The sequence below is a fragment of the Lissotriton helveticus genome, chromosome 7, assembly GCF_964261635.1.
Source record: "Lissotriton helveticus chromosome 7, aLisHel1.1, whole genome shotgun sequence".
Classification (NCBI taxonomy): Eukaryota; Metazoa; Chordata; class Amphibia; order Caudata; family Salamandridae; genus Lissotriton; species Lissotriton helveticus.
Window position 1 is genome coordinate 144,830,411 of NC_136068.1, and position 21,392 is coordinate 144,851,802.

General features: G+C 46.1%; 1 protein-coding gene and 1 pseudogene across 7 annotated transcripts in view; both read left to right on the plus strand.

Moving 5' to 3' along the window:
* EFCAB8 (EF-hand calcium binding domain 8) overlaps window positions 1–21,392 on the plus strand; it is a 1,715,964-nt gene that overhangs the window by 828,682 nt on the left and 865,890 nt on the right. The window lies entirely within an intron of this gene.
* On the plus strand, window positions 19,111–19,852 carry LOC144766968 (calpain small subunit 1-like; annotated as a pseudogene).

A 21,392-nucleotide genomic window follows, 5' to 3' on the forward strand; every position in this document is an offset into this window, starting at 1 on the left:
AATCACTGAGTTGCACCAGAAAGGAGACTTGAGAGTCAGTCTGTTATTCCTTCCAGGCCCTAATTTGACTTCAAAATGTTATATTTGAAACTTGAAACACAATTAGAGAGTATAAGTAGTGGCGGATAAGATAAATCACCACTGTTTGACAAAATGTTCATCAGAGGTTTGTAACCTGTTTTAAAATGAATTTGGTTCCCCACATGTAATGCTTGAATTGATTAATGACCCAGACATAAGCAAAGACAGCATATTTTCACTCAGTTGGAGAAAGAGCGTTTAAAGTGAATGCCACATTCCACTCCTGCTGGCTTGTGTTTTTAGCTAGTAAGGCACCTAAACTATATGAACGGGTATCAGCGATATTGACACTGGTTTTGCCCATGCAAAATGGTTTAATCAATGGCTTTTTGGTGTGTTTGTGAGCTACTTGCTGCTGTTCTCCCCACACAAATTCAGGATCCTTGCGAAGTAGCTCACGCAGTGGTTCCATTTTATTAGTTAACTGTTCCGCAAGTTTTCTATATTATGCACAATTTCCATGGAATAATAATTATTTGCTCTTAGAATCAGCAGCAGGAGCATTCAAAATGGCATGAACCAGATTTTGCATTGAAGCAACACCATCATAAGAAATAGTGATAGCGGTAATCCATTTTATTTAGGAGTGAAACACGTTTGTGTTCATGCAACACTAGACCTTTCTTCCATAAACTAGAGCTAGTTTCTTTTAATACAGTTGTGTGAAATTCATTGTCCTTGGTAAAAATCAAAATATATTCTTGAAATAGCTTAACAAAGGAATCTTTGTGCATAAAATATGATACATTGCTCTCTGTGAAAACACAAAACAGATGAGTCAGATGCCAGGCCAAACGTCATGCCTTTAAGACAAAATAATCCAAACAGCGTGATTAATGTTCCTAAATATCTGGATTCATGTTTTAATTCCTCCTGATGACAATCAGATTTTTAAATCAAATTTTGAACAAATCTGTGGCACCATTCAAATGCTAACATAATTTGCTTAAATTAAGCAGGGGAGGATTGTCAATCGGAATGTTTCTAGTCAATTCCTCTTAATCTATACAGAGACATAATTTGCCATCTTTCTTTTTTGTGAGCACAGTGGATAATAACCACAGGGTATACAATGTCTTCAATTATGTATTGTTTCAGCATATAGTCGGGGTTCTCCAACGAGTAGCTCGTGAGCCTCTGGTAGCTCTCCAGCTACCTGTAAGTAGCTCACCTGTGTGCAGACCAGTAAACTAAATTATGGTTTAAATCTTTTTATTGATTTCAACACAGAGAAGAAACAAAGGCCCACTGCCCCTCAGTGATGTGCAATAAGACAATAATGTTGCGTTGCATCGTTACCATTGGTAATGAGCATGGAGCAGGACCCCAAAACAAACAGGGAAAGGAACTAATGAAGAATTAGAAAGAAGAATTAGAAACTCCCCCCCCCTCCAGACCTCACCCCCTCCCCACCCACCCCTCGTCCACCTTGAACTAAAGAAATCAGGAAGGGGAGGAAAGGGAAAGGAATGCAACAGAAGGATAGCCATCTGGCAGTCAGCGGCTCTTCTTGTGAGCTGTCTTGGAGGTGCTGCTTGGAATCTGTGTATCAGGGAGTCGGAGCAGGTGCAGGTACCGAGGACATATTAACTCCAGAAATTCAGATACCAGCAGTGTCATGAAGGGCCGCCATAGCTCGGGAAATTCCGACCCCCTACCAGCCAATGTAAGAGTAAATTTCTCCATACCCAATACCAGCCAGAGTCTCTGAAGCCAGCCAGTATGCGTAGGGAGCTGGGTGTAGCGCCAGTGTATCAGGACATTCTGTACTGCCGACCCCAACGCAATCGCGATCTGCCGACCCCTCTTGGATTTGAGTGGGTATGTCAGTGGGTTAGGAAGACCTAGGAGAATATAGGAGGGGAATCGTGGGAGCTGTGTCTCGAAATGTAAATCAATTTCGTCAATTACTTGGGACCAGTATGGTTGTATGTGGGTGCAGCTCCACAAAACATGTTCTAACGTACCAACCTCCCCGCACTCCCTCCAACACAAGTTACTCCTTCGGGAGTCAAAGCGATGTAAGCGTTCTGGCGTGTAATACCAGTAGGTGACAATCTTGGTCAAGGTTTCTGTGAAGCCCGAGTGGTAGGCTGAGTGTTTGCCCTGTGGTATATGTCCTCCCATTCCCTGTGACTCAATGTTCATCCCAAGTCTCTTTCTCATCGGGCCCGACCTGCATTGTGTGTGTAAGTAGTGTTGACTAAAAGCATTCTGTAAAGGTCTGAGAGGATCTTCTTATCGGAGGTGCGCATTACTAGCCACTTCTCATAAGGAGTTAGTAGCCGCTGTGCCTGTGGTTTGACTTGTGGGTGTAGTGCCCAATGATGGATCTGGAGATATGGCAAGGGTTTTGTTTCTGGGATATTATAGTGTTCTTTGAGCTGCAGGAATGGAATGATGCCATCCAAGTCAAAAAGGTGACCAAGTGACCTACAGGGAGAAGAGCGCCATGTCTGAAAGGCTTGTGCGTCCGTGCCAGGTTGGAAATCCGGATTATCAAACAATGGAGTGAGGGGCAAAGGGAAGGTGGTCAGCTGTGAGGACACATTGGTGCCTGTCCCATGAGTCCATGATAGTGCTCGTGATCAGTGATGCATAGAGGTTAGGAGGGAGCTGAGATTTGCGGAGAAAGGGGACACCTTGCAGCGGTCTACCTGCCACCGCCTGGTCCTGGAACAACCAATGCCTCTCTGATTCCAATCTTTGCCATTCCACCAAGTAACAAAGCTGGACAGCGTGATAGTATAATTGGATGTCCGGTACCCCTACTCCCCCCTCCCCCGGTGGGAGAATCACCACCTGATGTTGGAAGCTGGGTTTACGGCCATGCCATATAAAGCGCGATAGTTCTGCCTGGGTCTGTTGGATCCAGCCGGGCGGAGGACGGAGAGGGAGAGTCTGGAAGAGATATAGGAAGGATCTAAGGAGGATAGTCATTTTAGTAGCTGCAATCCTGCCCAGCCAAGATATCGTGCCATGTTTCCACCTGTTCAGTTCTGCGCGTATGTGAGTGCGGAGTTTAGAGTAGTTAATGTCCGCTGTAGCTTGGATAGTGGGGGCCAAGTGGATACCTAAATAAGGGATCACCGCTGTCGCCCATTGCACCGGGTGTTCCTCTTGGAGAAAGGTAAGGGTGTGCAGGGATAGAGAGATGTCTAGGACCATGGATTTGTCCATGTTGATTTTAAACCCCGATCCGCGTGCGAAGCTATCTAGTTCGATGAATAGGGCGCGCAGGGCTGTAACTGGTTCTGACAGGGAGAGTAGGACGTCATCTGCATATAAACTAATGGTGTGGACGTCCCCCCCAAAATTTGATCCCGGTTATCAGGGGATCCCTACGTACTCGTAGCGCCAGAGGCTCCATATAGAGCGCAAAAAGGAGGGGTGAAAGGGGGTACCCCCTGCCTCGTGCCCCTGCCGATGGGAAACCGAGAAGATGTGTGACCGTTAACCTGAACTGTCGCCATGGGGAAGCGGTAGCAATTTCAGACTCGGGTGCGAAACTTCTCGCCGAAACCAGCAGCCATCAGTATCGTCTCGAGATAGGGCCAGTGCACTCTATCGCAGGCCTTCTCAGCATCGATGGCCAGAAGCATATATTCACCCTGGGTGCGGGATGGCCTTTTCTATCAGATGTAAGATGCGTTTGGTGTTGTCACTCGTTTGCCTCTGCGGGATAAAGCCGGCTTGGTCAGGTTCAACCAATTGGGCCATATAAGGTGCCTGCCTGGCTGCTAGGATACTAGTGTATAATTTAATATCTATATTTAGCAGAGAAATGGGCCTATAAGCACTGCACTCCATTTTGTTTTCCCCTGGCTTCCGGATAACCACTACCGTGGCCTCTAACATCTCCCCCGGTATAGCGCCTGTGCACTCGAAGGTGGGAGCCAACTGGCCGCAAAACGACTTGTAGAAGGCGGCCGTATAGCCGTCGGGCCGGGAGATTTGCCCAATTTGAGGCGGGAAATCGCTGAGAAAACTACCTCCTTCTGTATATCTCTGTCTAGGTGGTCGGCTTGGGGTTGGGACAGGGCGGGGATGTGGGCCTGTGCTATATTCCCAGCACTTTGTTGAGCATCAAGAGAATGTCCGGTATAAAGTTCCGCGTGATAATCACGGAACGCTTCAGCTATCGCCGCGTCATCGGTAATAGAGTTGCCCCCAGGCGTACGAATGGCTTGGACTCCCTGGCGTTGACGGGCTTCACGTAGTTTATTGGCGAGATGGCGACCACATCGATCTCCAGCTTTATAGTAGGAGTGTTGGAGTCTGAGAGCCGCATTTTCAGCCTTGTCCTGATCTAAGGCTGCAAGCTGCTTCCATTCTACACAGAGCTGCCGCCAAGCACGCGAGGCCCCGGTCCGTTGGTGCAGCTGCTCTGGCTCTGAGACCCTCTGAGTGAGTTCCGCTCTCTTGCGACTCCTCTCTTTGTTCTGAGCAGAGCATATGGCTATAAATTACCCCCTGAGGACCGCTTTCAGTGTCGTCCATTGAGTCGCCGGGGAGGTGTCCGTATTAGCATTGAGAACGACAAAATTAGTGATAGCTTTCTGGATTTGTTCGACCACTGTGGGGTGATGTAGCAGAGTGTCCTGTAGTCGCCAGTGCCTAAGGGGTCCGGAATAGCGCGGTAGCTGGAAGGTAGCCAGCACTGGGGAGTGATCTGATAGTGAGGCAGTCAGGGTTTCGGCGTCTGCAGCGTAGGCTCAGAATGAAGTAGTACTGAGGAAGTAGTCAAGCCGGGCGTATATCTTGTGTGCCCCTGAGTAGAAGGTGTAGCTGCGAGTATGTGGGTGAAGTGTCGCCATAGGTCCGAGAGCCCTAGATCCCGAAGGTGTGCCTGCCCTGTGCTTGAGAGTACTCCCACCTGAGTTGTCCTCTGGCAGGAGCGATCTAGGTCATTATCAAAGACAATGTTAAGATCCCCCCTGGTAACAAATGGCGATCCGAGGCTGCCGCCGCCTCGCGGAGGGCAGTGAGGAGAAATTTGACTTGTCCCTTATTGGGCGCGTAGACTGCCCAGCTAGGAATGTCATACCCCCCAACTTGAACTGGTGTATGAGCAGGCGGCCTCTAATATCAGCTTCCTTCTGGATGACCCTCCCGGGGAATGAACTGGCGACCAGGATAGCCACCCCTGCCGACTTCGAGGTGCAAGAGGAGAACAGTTGTGTGGGGAAGGACTTGGACTTCAGCCTGTGGTGATCTTTGGAGAGAAGGTGAGTTTCTTGAAGGAGGCAGATGTCTGCTTTGGAGTGTACCAAATATTTCAAGACCGCTCTGCGCTTAATCAGATTATAGGATTTTGAGGGAGTCATGTGACATCAGGGAGGTTTAATAGTGGCATGTGGCTGTGAGAGCGGCTGGAAGCAGTGCCCATCAGGGTGCAGGGAATCTAACCAGTAGGCCAGAAGGGGAGGCATATCCGGAGGGCCAGGTAGGAGAGGTGGAATAGGGAAACCCAAACGGAAAAAGTCCCCAAAAAACTGGTGATAGAACGTAAGTCCCAACAAGGAACACAAGACCTAGTCTATGTAGAAAAATCATGGTCTGGAAAAAGTGTCCGCCCACCCGTAGAAGCTGGGAAGTCGTCGAAGTGGGGCTCGCAATGTGATCAAGGGGGAGGTCCGGCTCCCCCCACCGCCCACCCAGAGTCTGAGAGTCTTCATCAGGGATGACAAAATGTCAAGCCCTCATTCAGCAGTAGGGCTTGGTTCCGCTAGTGCATCCGTAGCCGAGGCAAGTGTGTCTTGTTGGCCTTTCACTATTTCCTGCTTGTCCGGTTTTCGGAATCGCCGGCGTCGTCTAGGGCGTTGCCACCCTGAGGGGGACGTCTCCGGCTCCGATTCAGCGCTCCGCCAGTCATCCTCCTCGCTGGGCACCGCTAAACCCAACAGGTGGCTAGATCAGAGAGCGCATCTGGTGAAGTTTCCCATTAAAGCGAAAAATAAGTTGGAACAGATGTCCCCAGGAGTAGGTGATGTTTTGTTGCCTAAGGTGCTCCATTACTGGGCGGAACTGATGCCGGCACTGTAGGGTGATCAGGGCCAGGTCCTGGTAGAGCACTTGGGAGTGTCCTTGATAGGAGATAGGATGAAGGGACCGCGCCTTTGAGAGGATAGCTTCTTTGGTTTTAAAGTCTTGCAGGCAAACAAGGATATCGGCAGGTGGGGCGTTGGGCGCCCGGGGAGGACCAACCCTGTGCGCCCTGTCCAGGACGATGGTAGTATAGGCCGGAGCAGCCAGGATGTGACAGAAGAGACCCTCTGTGAAAGCAAATAGATTCTTTGTGTCGTCCGAAACCTTCACCCCCCGGATCCTGATGTTGTGGTGACGTGACCTATTTTCTAGGTCTTCCAAGTGAGTTTGGACGTCTAGTTGCTGATTTTGCAAGCAGAGGACCTCCTGCTGGAGCATGGCCACTTCTGTTGTCACGGTGTTGCTTTTATCCTCCAGGGTTGCGACGCGTTCGCCCACACTGTCCCCATCTCTGCAGATCTCTGCAGTGAGGTCCGTTTTCACAGTTTGTATGTCTGCCCTGAGGGTATTGAAGAGCGATTCCAGGAACGCTTTTGTATTGAGTTCGCTTCCGGCGTCAGGCTGAGTCCCAGCGGTCGCCATCGGAGAGGGAGAGGTCGGTAAATCAGGATTGGACTGCGTTCTTCCAAAGATATCCTTCAGGGACTTCTGTTTCCTCGTTTTGGCCGAGGACATAGTCGTGAGGCCCTCGATAGCAAGCCAGCGTAGGGGCGCTACTGTCGTACACCCCACTGTCTGAGAGCAGTCTGCAAGCGTCGACCGAGCCGCCCTATAAGGGATGCCGCACGGCCCTGCTTCTCCAAAGCACCCTGCAGCCCTGGGTGAGTTCGATTAGGGTGTCGCTGGCCAGACCCCGGTTAAGGCAATTGCTCCTGACGGGGGCCGCCCCAAACCGCTGAGGCCCACAGGCAGCGCGTCCAGCAGACCAAAAAGTCCCACTGTGGCCTGCCAGGCCCAGAGCTCAACACATCTGCAATGGGGGCCGCCAGCGCTGCTGGAGCATCTCAGGGGGGTACAATGGGGTCTCTGCCTCACCAATGTGCGGAATGCCCTGTCTCCCAGGGGGTGGCCCTGGCGATTCAGACCAGTGGAGCTAAGGTGTCGCAGTCCTCGCTGGGGAGGCAGGTGCTCAAAGCATAAATGCCCGGGTCTGCTGCTGTCTTTCCCAGGCGTCACAAACGTGGGGGCTTCCTAGAGCCCAGGCCTGGCTCACCTATGCCTCACCTGCAACAGGCTCCCAGTCGCTACCACTCAGCCCCGCGGGCGCGGCCTTCACTCCCTCCCGATCCTCCTCTGTTGTCGGCTTGCTCAAAAATCGAGGGCGGGGGGCCCGCCGGACCCTGAGCTGTGTGAAAAAAGGCGTCAGTTACGCAGGAGCGCTCTCCCCCATTGGTGCCAAGTGCCTCTTCTTTCCGCGGTCTCTGGGCTGCACGCCTCCCGCTCCTGGACGTGCTGCAGCTGATGAGTTTTGCCGGGGGAGGCCGGGCGGGAGCACCAGCACCCTCGATCCCAGCTCGCCTTGTGGTGCTCCTCCTCCGCTATGGGCAGGGGGCTCAGCTACGGCCGTCACTCCCGGAGCTTGCGGCGTTGGCAAGGCAGAACCGCAGCCGCGACCGCGGGAGAGGTAGGGCCTCACCTCGATCAACGCCAGCCGCTAGGGACAAATGTTTGGCCTCAGGCCGTCCGGTGAAGTCTCGGCCCGGTGTCGCTGGCGAGATCCACTATCATCCGGGGCTCCAATTCCCTGAGCCTTGTGGCAGATGGCACAGGACACCAGGTATGTCGGGGACGACCCGCGTGTCCTCCGGGTCAGCCAGGCGGAGGCCCTCGCGCTGGATGCTGGCCTCGATGGCTTCCGAGGAGAGCCGCTCCTCCTTCGAGGCCTCCGCAGCCGCATGGGCCACGCGGGCCAGCCACTCTCCCCACCGTCCAGTTCAGCTGCTAGTGCAAGGCGACCACAGCCATTCGCCACTGACACCGAAGTCACCGATGCCGCGGGGGGTCGTCCGGGACCCGAGTCTTCTGTACGACTTTCTTAGGGGCTATATGAAGCTATTTTCGGCGGGCTCCAGAGATCGCGTCCTACCTCGCCGCCATCTTGGCCACTCCCCTCAGTAAACTAAATTAGAAGATTTAGCTTGGTTGAATTCACCTGTGAACACCAAAATTAAAAGGTGTGTATTTCAAGGTGGAAATGTGTGTATTTTCAGTACTCCTAAGTTATTGTTTGGAAAAAAAGGGTTGAATTTCCAAAATATATTTCAAATTGCTATTTAGGTGGGAAAAAAATCAAACGGTATTGGTCATAGATATTACTAATATTAATAACTAGAGGCAGTGCAGCAATGGCCGTTCCGTGTTACACATGTAGAGGCATTCCACATTGAAAACGCATTTATTACATCTCTGTTAGCAACCATGCCTGAGTTGATTACAGCTGGTAATCTCGTACATGGTGTCCACAAATGTCATCTTGTCTTTTGTGGTTACTATTACATCTCTGATGTTAGTAGTAGCGTGGGAGGGTTTTCATTGAACATAAGTAGCTCTTATTTCAGAAAAGGTTGGACACCAACAATTCATGTAATTCCGATCTTACACAGAACTCTCTTTAACTTCTGTTTCATTGGCTTGGTATTATCTTATAAAGGAACTTTGTGTTGGAAATCGGATGGCTTTCCTAATCTTTTAATATTGTCGGAAATTGTTTAACAATTTGATGAGCTAGATTCACCTTTTCCAACGATAGTACTTCTTCAGGCAATTAAGGATTTAGAATTCTGTGCAATCTTCGTCGGTCTCGCTATCCTAGCGCACACACTTTTAAAAGCAACATAAATAGTACCCCAAGTTGATCTTTCCTTGAAAAACACTTTAACTGCAAAGTAACAAAGTAACTCAATGTTTTTGTTTACGGTATAGATTTTTACTCGTTTTACAAAGTTACAACAACAGGATTGGATAGGTTTATCTCATCACAGTTTGTTTTCCAAGCATATTTTCTTTCCCCCCTCAGGCTTGACATATACAGTGCAGATATAATACATACTACAATGATATTAATATTTTCCCATATTGGAGCTTGGTGAATACCAGCAAAGCTTAAGTGTGTTTGACAAATTTCAAGGGCCCACCACCCCCATTGAGAATCTGCAATTCTGTCAGCCCCCCGTTTCCTGGCGCCCCGCTGATCAAAGGGTACAACTCATCTGGTGGCATTAGCAGCTCCAAAAGCATTGGCACCCAAGCCCACAGGTCGTCCTCTAATTACACATCCCTACGAGATTTGCTCATGTAGCTGCTTACAGAATTCGTCCATTCAGCCATATCTCTCAGCCAATCTGCCACTTTCGGCGCATTCGGTGACCACCACCTGTGACTATTCTGCGCTTTGCTAGCATCAGCCCCAAAACAAGAAATGTTCTGCTCAGTTTCCTCTTTTTTCGAAAAGGGATGTGTCCCAACCAATTAATTCAATGTTATTGAAATAAAAGGACATTGCTCTAACATCTGGGTCATGTAATTTAAACACTACTTGACTGAGATTAGGCAAATAATTCTTGCTGATAATGGTCAAGTGTGAGATCCAGAAACTGCCATCTATGTTTACCAAGCAATCCAGTACTGCACATGGGTGCACCAGGGTCGCTCTCTTCTGCTACATTGTTGACATTTCTAATAACCAAAAGCATGTCTTTAAGTTTGTTGCATTCTACATTAATATCAGGCACCTTAGATATAAGTGCCCGCTTAGCATTTCTCCAAACCTTGGTAAAATGACCTGCATTTCCTCAAGATCTGCATTGATTGCCAACAGCAGGGCACAATTTGAATGAGGCTACATGAAATGCACTGCACCAATGGTGACATGCAACTCTATTTTCAGTTCTATGTCAGGAGTGGAGGCGAGGATTATGCTACTCTTTTTCACTTTATTAACACACCAGCAGAAACAGAACAACTACATTTCCCATGATTCCTTGCTAAAAACATAGTAGACTTGAATAACCAATCACATAACAGAATAGACTCAAAATGCACTTGTGTACATCCTGGACTATCTCTTTCGTTGCTACTCTGCAGCAGTTAAGCAGAGTTTTCTCTTTCTATCAATTTTGATGTTGATAGTTATTTGACGTACGTAGCTTGAATTCGCTTTGCAGGGTAAATGTGCACACAAAAATAATACCTGCCTCCCCATTCAGGGGAGCACGACCACCCGCTTCTAGGTGGCCCTGTGCAGTTTCATCGATGTGTATTAGAGGTGTCGTGGGGGTCAAACTCTGCTCAGCTAGTGTTATGTTTCACATTTAACCCCTTCCATGCTGCTGTCGGCCATTGGCCGACGGCAGCACTACCTCCGGTACCGCCGGTTTTGGGGAAGTGCCGCACTTCAGCAAAATCGCGGGTGCAGTAAACGGGTTAATTTCTGTGTATCATAAAGGAGAGTGATCCAGTTGAGGACTTTGGAGGCTGGGATCAATACATATTTCATCATAGAGAAATACCTCCAGGACCATCAATCAAATCTTTTCTCTATTGAAGAAACCAAACTATGGTTTCTTCAAGATCCTAATTCCGAATATTTTTACATAATGTGTTGTTTAATAATGTTCACTGGACTGTATCACGCTACAATTGATTAATCCAAATACTTTCATGGAAATAAACAAGGAGCCCTCTTTCTCAATTCATTCTTTTTTTGTAAGGACAGTTGTAAACATATACAAACATTGTACGTGGGGTGGTTTACATTCATTTAACAGAAATTGCGTTTAAAAACACATTGGTTTAGAACTAGACGTGTATAGACAAAAACATTACATGACATGGGTTGTTATACATTAGAAAAAGGAATTAAACAGAAAACATACAGTAAGGATACTCAGTTGCATATCCAGTATCCTACACTGTCAGATTTATGGGACATTTATCGCTATAACCCTTATGATTGTCGTCTGCAGAAGTACTAATTTCTTTAGCGCTACATACCTCATTATTCTTCCTTTCTATTTTATCTTCATTAACTTGCTTGACCAACAGTATAGCCTGTTTAATAGCTTATACTGTCTTAATGGCTTCAACTAATTTGGAGTCGCCTAATATCCATGATTGCTTTTGAACTCTTTTAGAATTTGTGTTGGCCATTAATTGGTATCTGATCATTTCATCTTCTGATGTCCCAGAATTGCATGATTTTGCTGTATTCTTTATGCAGAAGGGAATTATTAAAATGATTTATTACTTTTTTGCCCTCTCATAAAAATAGTATCTCTCAAGAGTGACACTAATATTAGCTTTAAATCTTTTGTACTAGTGTGTATATGTATGTGTGTATATATATATATATATATGTGTGTGTGTGTGTGTATATACTCATGCAAATGTGTGTGTGTGTGTATATATATAAATATCCTGAATAAACGGTATTCGTACAATACATTTTAGGCAGCCACAGTTTCTAACACTGAGAAATGGTGAATATAGTACAGAATGCTTATATAGAGGTCATTAACGTGGAAATTGATATGCTAAGAATGAATGTACAGTATTACTTTGTATGCTTTGGATTTTAATACTATGAGTACATGCTGTGTGTCCACCGCAGAATAGTGATTAAGCTGAAACTAACTAAAAAACGTGCTTCGTTGATTCTAACTTAAATGCGTGCACATCGCAGAGTAACAATGATAAACCAACAATATTTAAATATGTGGCAGTGTTGGGTAAACACAGAGGCAGCAATTGTTGTTGATACATGAGACAACTCAACATCAGACTGAATTGTCCAATGGCGCAGAAAACAAACGCCTGAAGCGATGTTGCCTGACGAAAGGGATCACGCCAGGGGTGTAAAGCAAGCCCCTGCTGTGCAGGGGGACTCTCAGCCCTATGGGGGCCCCTAACCCTTCAAGAGGGCCCCATTGAGACCAAGGCCAGTGAATATTTGTGACATATGGGAAAGTCTGGGCTCTTCAAGGGGCCCTTATTCAGACCAAGGCCAGTGAATATTTGTGACATATGGGAAAGTCTGAGCCTCTCAGCACGTTCTGCACTGGTGCCCGGTCGTTTTGTGTCAGACCACGGGATCATGCTTGTTTGAGATGTAGCTTAGAAGCAGTGAAGACCCTCCTGTATAACATGACTTCATTAAATTGAGAATCATGGTGTAAATACTGTTGTGTATTAAGTGCACATAAGGTAGTACTGTAGATAACGAGAGATGCCAAGTGTGGAAGAAATCCACTCGGTAGAATGATTGATTCAAACGTAAAAGAGCCCACTCACAGAGGTGCAGTACTCGGGTGTTGATAGTGCTCACAATGTGTGCATGGGCACACTCGAACTAGTCCCCATAAATGTACATAAAACAGAAACTGGCGAAAAGAATAGTGGAGGTTTATTCTGAAGCTCATGAACTTAGCACCCCGACCTCTGTCACCATCCACATTCCTGCCAGTCAAAGAAAGGTTCAGCACAAGTTCAGTTGAAGCACATCAAAGTAAAGCAATAGGAAGGGGTACATTTAGAAAACCCACCACTTAACAATAAAGAGCAATGAGATCTTGAAACATAGAAACAACTGAACGATATAATAGATTGACTTAGCTACCTACTTGTCCACCATTGCACCTTTCAGCAGCATAATAGGCCGTGTAGTGTAGTTCCTATATTCCCAATAGGCTGTGCTCATTGGAATAATATATCCTATAGATGTGACGTAGGACTTATGTCTATTAGGTCTCTATCGAATATATTAGACTTAATTGTGAGTGCCAGCTAGCTCAGAGGTCACTAGAAACGTTCTCGAATTCACAAGAAAGGATTTAGTTTCTGACAACCGCATAAACATGACAACTTTGTTTCCCCAAGATAAAACTGATCTTCAGAGTCGTGGAAACAATAGATAGATATTTTACTCAGTCATTCATGCATGCTTCATTTCACCAGAGGTGCAGAGAAATGCAGAAGAAATGAACTGCTACAATCGTAATACTGACTGTAAAGTATAGAGCGTACAGCAAGAAGAGTATTATAAAATAATACTGTAAAAGCATGGTATGGTTTCTAATCCATAAAATACATACATAAATAAATAAAGACTAAAATTACTCAACTGGTGCTTCTAAAATACGCCTACCCGATGTGCCTAACCTAAGTCTTAGTACGAGGGAAGAAGTAAGTGTGGTGTAGCATAAGTTTAGTATTCTTTTTGCCAAGAATATATCCAAGATTTCTCTTGTGGTCTAATCAGCTCCGTACCTTGGTTAAGAGTGAAGGAGGTCAGTCTCAGGACTCGATTTCCCAACACCCCGCAAGGGGAGCTTGGAAACACTGGAGCTGGATTTCTCGGCAAGAGAAAAGACAGCGCCTCTCTCAGTGCATCTGCTGGAAGGTCGGCTTCCTTCAGCGCTTGCTGTAGCGAGATGCGTCGGGCAAGTAGATAGTCGAACTGCTCCAAACCACTGTGTGTTTGCTATGGCAAGTGTGGGCATATTTATACCTTGAAGGTGCCGAGTTTGACGTAAAGGTGGACATAATAACGTCATCAAAGAGTCTCAGTTCTTTGAAAACTTCTTGGACAAATCAATATTCAAGCAAGGGGAAGTCCCTAACTGCTGAAGCCAAGTTTTCCAAGAAATCGTTGTGGATTTTCGGAACTAGTGCAAGTAGCCATGCCGTATTTGGACTGCATGAGCTATGTCTAAATATGGTTATGATTTCTATGGCTATACAAGGACAAGATGATTTACACCTATATAAGGGCATGAATCTGGACAATTACACTTGGGTCCTAAAATGCTATACAACACCCACTCTACTTTATTATGCTTGACATTACTAAATTTAAGCACTAAAACATATCTAAAGCATGTGTTTACAATCCCACCAAAAAATACAAAAAAATTCCATTTGAAAATGGTTGTACACATAAAATGAGCATTTGTACAGTACGCATTTAAAAGCAATGATTTCATTGTAAGCATATAATATGATTTAGGAAATGCTAACTGAATGAATCACGAAAATTATATTTTTGGAATGGCTCTTAGTTACAGAAAAAAAAAATCGAGACCATCTCATAGCAGAATATATAAACTGTTTTGGTTTCTGGATTAGGTAAATATTGTTTCTAGGAAGTATTCAAAGAAGTCTTGTTCTCTAAGAATAGTTCTACTTTAAGCAGATTGCTCTGTGCCAAAGTAAATTTTTGGAAAAAAGTCGAATCAAATCGTAGAAAAATAGAATTCCGAAGTTAGAAGTTTTTGTTTTGAAAAACGAAAGTCAAATTCAGAGTAGATAGAACGCTGAGTGCTAACTTCAAAAGTTAATCTCGGTGTCAGGAGAAAACATTAAATCGTCTAGGCTGGCAAAGAAATCATCTACCACAGCAGATGAAAGTTGAACCACTTCATTAAGTAGATCAATCGTACACAGATGAGAAGCATCGCCGTCAGCGTCAGCCGCGTTAGCAATGTTTGCAGTAGATGGTACCTGTGTACCTGTTGGTCCACGTATCTCACCCTCAGCAGGAATTGCCGGTGAGACCTCAATAAATGCCGTCATCAGGATTGGTAGCCACTGGGGACAACACAATGCATGAGCCGTTACCGAACCAAGCAAAGCGTCAACATTCGTTGGCAGTGCTGATGGAAGTGTCAGACAAATATCCATTCCTCTCCACAAAGCAGGCATCGTAGAACAGGTAAGATGCAAATCTTGCCAGATTGGTCTGAACTATAGGAACCACGTGGTATTCAGATCTCTCAAACGAGCCAAGCCAAGAATCTGCGTTATGCGTTCACGATACTGCATTGCCAGAAGAGCGTTCTCCATGGTAATCTGGGTATCGCTGGTGACTGGACTTGTCATAATGGAGCAGGAGAAATAAAAATAGTAACCCTGCTACGAGTCCCAAAATGAGAGGCAGGCCGCCGAACACAGAGTGCACGAAGTTAGGAAAAATGCCTAGGACTGCTTCAAAGGGTGCTAACAGTCCAGAATAAATCATCTTAAATACATGTACAATACCACTGGTATCAGACATATTTAAGATACGACCTAACATTTCTGCGAAATGTATGGGGCAGTTTGTTGATAATAAGGCATGTATCTCCGCAGAGGACCTTGCAACTTGCAGATCATACATCTCTCTGGACGAGGTCATTGGCACAGTTTTTTGTAAAAGAATGGCTTTCATTCTGCTTAAAGTATCAATTCGTATAGAAGAAATGTTCAGTGAAGGCCATAGTGGTGACTCCCCGTCTGTCTTAGTTTTAGGAAACAATACTTGCATACAGGAAGTGACCCTGGCTGACACACTAACGAGATATGCTATTCGTGACATCATTCCACAACAGCTGTGATCATTCAACATTATGTAGCTCCCATTGGAAAGCTGCCTAAAACTTGGATCTATCACTGCTGCCGGGGAACCCTGCAGGTGGCACGATAAGTTGGTTGAAGAACCATAGCGGGTAAATTAATACCCTGACACAGAAGTGTACCGCTCAATGTGGTTTTGCAATTTTCACCACTAAAAAATACCTCCTTTTCCCCACTCCAACATTTGTGTGTGAATGGTAAATCCCAGGTCGACTTTATGTACTCTTTACCCAACCTATCATACAGGCCTGCTGGTATGTGTCTTAAGCAATACTGAAACTGGAAAATTGTCACTGGTATCGTGATGGTGCCATGTATTATCCATTCAGCGGCTGGTTTTTCAGAAACGGTTAATGGTAATCTTTTCAGTTTTTCTATGCTTAGTCCTGTATAGTCTGCTCCCCTCTGTGCCAAAGAGATTTGTTTATCTGTAAGGTTAAATCCAGTAAACAATGACGTGGTGTTGATTAGACGCCAAGGCACATAGCCTGAACGAAGGTTTTACAACGTCCAGCCTAGCAGCATTATAGAACGCAATTGAGACTGGCCATGTTGTATCATTAGCAAGTCCTGTTCCATTATGTCTATACAATGCTGTCCAATGAATAAATTCTGGACAACAGAGTTGTTAACCCATTGTCAACTACAGAGAGAGCTTTCTCTAAATTAATCAATTTCTCTTATTCGTTCTGCAGTTTCCATTTGCGTGACTTTCCATGCTTCATTATAAGCAGCGTAAATACCGGCGTATTTTTGTAGCCACTCAAGGCACAGTTTTCCTACACCGTAAGTTATTATCATCCCTGGATGTTGTCTCTGGACATATCTTGGATCTGGCCTAGTTACTGTAAACCCTTGTGTCTTGTTAAGGAATCTATCTTGACAGTTATTCGTGTCTGTGGGCCAGATTAACCATTTTTTCCAATCAGGATTAGTTCGGTTTTGTTGTAAAATATAATTTACGTCTACCTCCTCATCTGTAGTTCTATTACTATCAGGTGTGGGCCTAGCTATGGACGTTTTTTAAAAATCTTTTCTATATTTTTGTTTAAATCTTTTATCTTAGCCAGGCCAAGACAAGATGTCTGTTGAACAGTTTCATTTAAAAAGATTATTTGTTTTGGGATGATGCAGGCTCTGAATAAGGCTTCTAAATCTTGCACCTGCCAGTCTTTTGTGCCCCAGACAGTTTTTGTCTCAATCTTGTCTTTCCAAAAGTCAAAACTTAATGTGGACAATTGAGCATAAAAGGCCGCAGAATAAATTTGCTTAGTATTAGTCAACGTACTTTTCATGCCTGTCTTATTAACATTTTTTAAGTAAAAGGTTTCAGGATTTGTGACATTTAAACCTGAAAAGTATGGATATTTTTCATTAAATGTTTTTGAGCTACCCTTCGGTGGCGTTGGACAATGTTCCCATTGATTATAAGTTAAAACATTTCTAGGGTTTGCAGATTTGTGCAAATAATGATGACCAAAATGATTAAAACAAAACATTTCTTCATAATTTGATGAACCTTCTAAGTATTCATGTTTTGCAAATTTTGCCGACATTCCTAAGTCTGCCATCATGTTATTAACAGTCTCAAAGTCCCAATCATCAGAAAATGTACTGGGTGAAACAAAATCACTCAAGGAAACCTTAAATTGGTGAGGAATCTTCAGCAGCTCGACAGGACCATGAATGTCATAATCAGTTCTGTCCCTTGCTATACAACCAGGTACAGGAATGGCTGTGATGTTTACTGATGACAGGTCTCTTTGTTCACGATGAGATGATTTGTGTGGCTTCAGTAGCAAGTTGATGTTCTTACTTGCTGTGTCCATTTTACTATATTTCCCATCTATCAGCTTTCCCAAGCTTAAAACAAGAATGAGCCATAGTAGGAGAAAAAGTACACCTAACACAATCCAAAATTCAACCCATGGTGAAACCAGATATGTATTTGTAAGCTGGTGAAAAAGTTATGTTACTTGTTCCTTTAATGTTTTATTTGCTGGCGTTGTTTCGGGCTCACTGGGATCATCAGAAAACATATCAAAATTGATGAAATAGCCAGCGGCAGTTTTGCCAATTGTTCGTATTGCTTCCTGATTATTTGAAACCGCGGGAGCTGCTTGTTCCCTTGACATGTTAGTATAGTCAGATGCTACATCATTGTAGACGGGAGTTTCTTGACAAACTGTTATCTGGGTTTCAAGAGGCACAAGTTCCATGGCTTTGTTGCATAGTCCTTCTTTCCTCACTGCAGATTCTTCAAAAGTGATGAGTCTTTCAGTTTGAACCTCTTGGATGGTAGCAAGATTTGGTCGTTTGCTACATCTTTGGAGTACACTGGCCTACAACTTATTATCGGCCACATGGTGTGGTTTTACCAGGTCAGTTGATACGGACTGGTTCTCCTTTCTTCCAGCAAGGGGCGGCAGTAACACTGTTCTTGTTCCGTGGACTGCTAGTACAGGTACTGATTTTCTGTAAAAAGGCCCAAATTCCTTCTTATCCGCTATTTTCTCTCTGACCATATCCCCAATCTTTAGAATCCGGACAGGTCTTGCTGGGACAGGTGTTTTTTTAGGTCTCCTGGCGTTGAACCGCGCGAAAGCGCGGTCTCGCCAGAGACCTATTGTGAGTGACTCTGCTTCCCAGGAGAGGGGACAGGAGCTGGCCACGCGCAGGGAATGGAGCGGGCCACGCGAAAGCGCTCGCTGTGGCCAGCTCCTGTCTCCTCTCCTGGAAAGCTTCCACACAGCCACACCTCCCCCTGCACGCATGCGCACAAACAGAGACAAACACACAAACGAGCGCACCTACACACGCACGCATACACACATACAGAGACCCGCCGCCTCTGCACACACACACAGAAGCGCACCCTCCCTCCCCCCTCCAACTAAGCCCCACTTACCGGCTTTGTTGAGTTCTGCAGACTCCGCGGGGCTCTTCCTCGGGCATGGGAGCCCCGCATCACCAGCACTGCTTCTCTGGCCATCCGTGGGCGCGTGCGCGGGCTTCCGGAGTGTGAACTACAAACGTCTACGCTATGACGTCATTTTGTAGTTCATCACACGGCAGGACATTGCTGCGCATCTGGGGAGCATTCGGATTTTAAATGGTGATGCTGCAGCACTTCTCACATCCCTAGTCCCAGGCCAGAGCAGTTGACAGCTTCCTATGGCACCAGCTGTTCCCCGGAGTGAGCGGCTAATGGATCCTTAAATAGAAAATAATACGTGTATGATTTTAAAAGTACATCCCAGGACTACAACAAGACAGTGTATGCATTACTGCTAAATTACAAGAATCAGCACGAGATCGATAGACAGACCTCGGCACCATCACTGGACCAAGAGCGATCTCTTCTGCAGACGCAGTTCATCATTTCTTGACAGACACGAACTTCCGGTCAGGGCGAGGAGGTGCCCCTTTAATTCGCGCGGCAGAGGCGCCCTGCTCGGCTCGTCTCTTGGCAGCACAGACATGGGCGGGGAAGGAGGGTCGGGTCGGTGACTCAGAGCTCCCACTTTCCTGCGCAGTTGGCAGGCGAACAAGAACGCATCGAGGCGGAGCAGCCCGTTCCAGTGTGCAGAGGCAGGCGGAGAGGAAAACGCTGCTTCGCCCCGGGATCCAGCAAAGCCCTTCGGCGACCCCTCAGAGACGGCCTTTCGACCACCACCAACCCAGTCAAAATGTTCCTCGTGAAACAGGCACTCGGGGGAATATCAAAAGGTGGCCAGGCAGGTGGCATCATGAACGTAATTGGAGGGTTGATATTGGGCAAGGGTGGCAGCAGTGGTGGAGGTGGTGGCGGCAGCAGTGCTGGTGGGAGCCGTGGAGGTGGTGGGGGGGTTTTGGTGGTGCCGGTGGCATTCTCGGAGGAATTATTAACAACTGTGAAGCAGCAGCAAGCTACAACCCTGAGCCCCCACCTCCTCCCCGCAGCAATTTTACCAATGTGGAAGTCAATGAAAGCCCAGAAGTCCGCCAATTCCGCCGCCTCTTCCTGCAGCTGACCGGGGAGGACATGGAGGTTTGCCTAACGGAGCTGATGAACATCCTGAACAAGGTGGTTACTCGACACCAAGACCTGAGGACCGAAGGCTTTAGCCTGGACTCATGCCGTAGCATGGTGGCTGTCATGGACAGTGATGGCACGGGGAAGCTGGGCTTTGACCAGTTCAAGTGCCTATGGAACAACATCAAGAAGTGGCAGTGCGTGTTCAAAAGTTTCGACCGCAATCAGGAAGGCTTCATCAGGAGTTCCGAAATACCAGCAGCCCTGCATGCTGCTGGGTTTCAGCTCAATGAGCAGCTGCAACAAATGCTGGTAATTTAGCAATGCCAAAAGCTCAAACTTAATTACTGGGAGACCTATTGCATTGCAAATGCTTGTCTTCAGTGGTCGTTGGCTTCTATATGGTGTTGCTTAAATTTTTTGTTTCATTTAAGTCCTGTAAAACAGCCAAACAGTCTTTGATATCAAAGAGTTTTTGTTCTACCACTGAAGTATGACGATTGAGGTCTTCGACCATCATTCTAGTACCAAAAAGGATTTCATATGGAGTGATTCCACCCAGAGAATTTCTTGGCAGGTTATTAAGACTACTTTGGACACTTATTAGATGTTTGACCCACCCGTCACCCGAACCTAGTACCCTAGCTGTTATAGATTGCTTTATGTTCAGTTTTTTTCTTTCCACAACCGAATTTCCCTCAGGTTGGAATGTACTTGAGTACCGCAATGCAACGCCAAAGCTGCCATGGCCTCCTTGTAAGCTCGAGAGCTAAACGCAGGACCCGGGTCAGAATGTAGCGTGCCGATTGCGTATGTGCCGATAAAGACTCGCAAATCTTTTATAACAGTTCGGGCATCAGCCGGGCCCTGAGGCCACATCCAAATGAATCTTGTTCTAATAGTTGTGGGACCGCTTTTGCCCATATGGACGCCTGAGCGTTGATAGTATAATGCTATGTAACAATGACGTCTGTACTGGGCTGGCTACAGTGTAGTCAGGAATCTGTCGGCGCTCTAAGCTGTGATCTCTGTAACAAACATCGCAACCAATTCCGAATTTGTAAATGTGGGCTTCATCCCTGGCCACCAGTACATCTCTTTTAGCTCTAGTAGAGATTTTGAGATCCCTTGATATATCAGACCCTCTCCCATATGTGCTTCTTGAATCAAAGAACCTCTCAGATTCCTGTTTGGAATTACCCTATCCCCCACTCTAGGGATTTGAGCAAAGGGAACGGAGTTGGCATCAATTATGTATGAATATTCGAGTGGATAGTTTAGAGGTAACGCAGCTCCACTGCCTTTGCTTGTGGCATTGACAGCTAGCATTGTTTCACCGTCTATTTTTGTTTTTGAACGAGTGATTGCAGCTACGGAAGCCGTTTGCACAGCTGCCTTCGCGGCTTCATCAGCCAATAATTTCCCTGCAACGTGAACGCCATCACGCTGATGACTCAGTGTATGGATCACGTGAGTCTTTTGTAGTTCTTTCTGTAAAAGAACTACTTGTTCCCAGAGAATTTTATGCTTAATTGTGCCTCCTTTTGCATCTTTGAAACCGTTGTGAACACAATTCTGCAAGTATTCATTGTAAGATTGGACGCAGTAATACGAATGGCACACTGAGTGTGAGGAATTCGCGATCGGTATTTTCAAGCGCCATCTTGTAAGCCTGTAGTTCAGCTCGCTGAGCTGTACAGTCTCCGAGAGATAGTGTTTTTTTGACCATGGATCTGAATTTACAATTGCGCCAGCAACCTTTAACAATTGCACACGCAGCACTATACGCTTGTTTTCCCCCACTTGCGGGCTGTGCTGATCCGTCTGTATAAATTCTACATCCGTAATGTTCTAGGGGCAG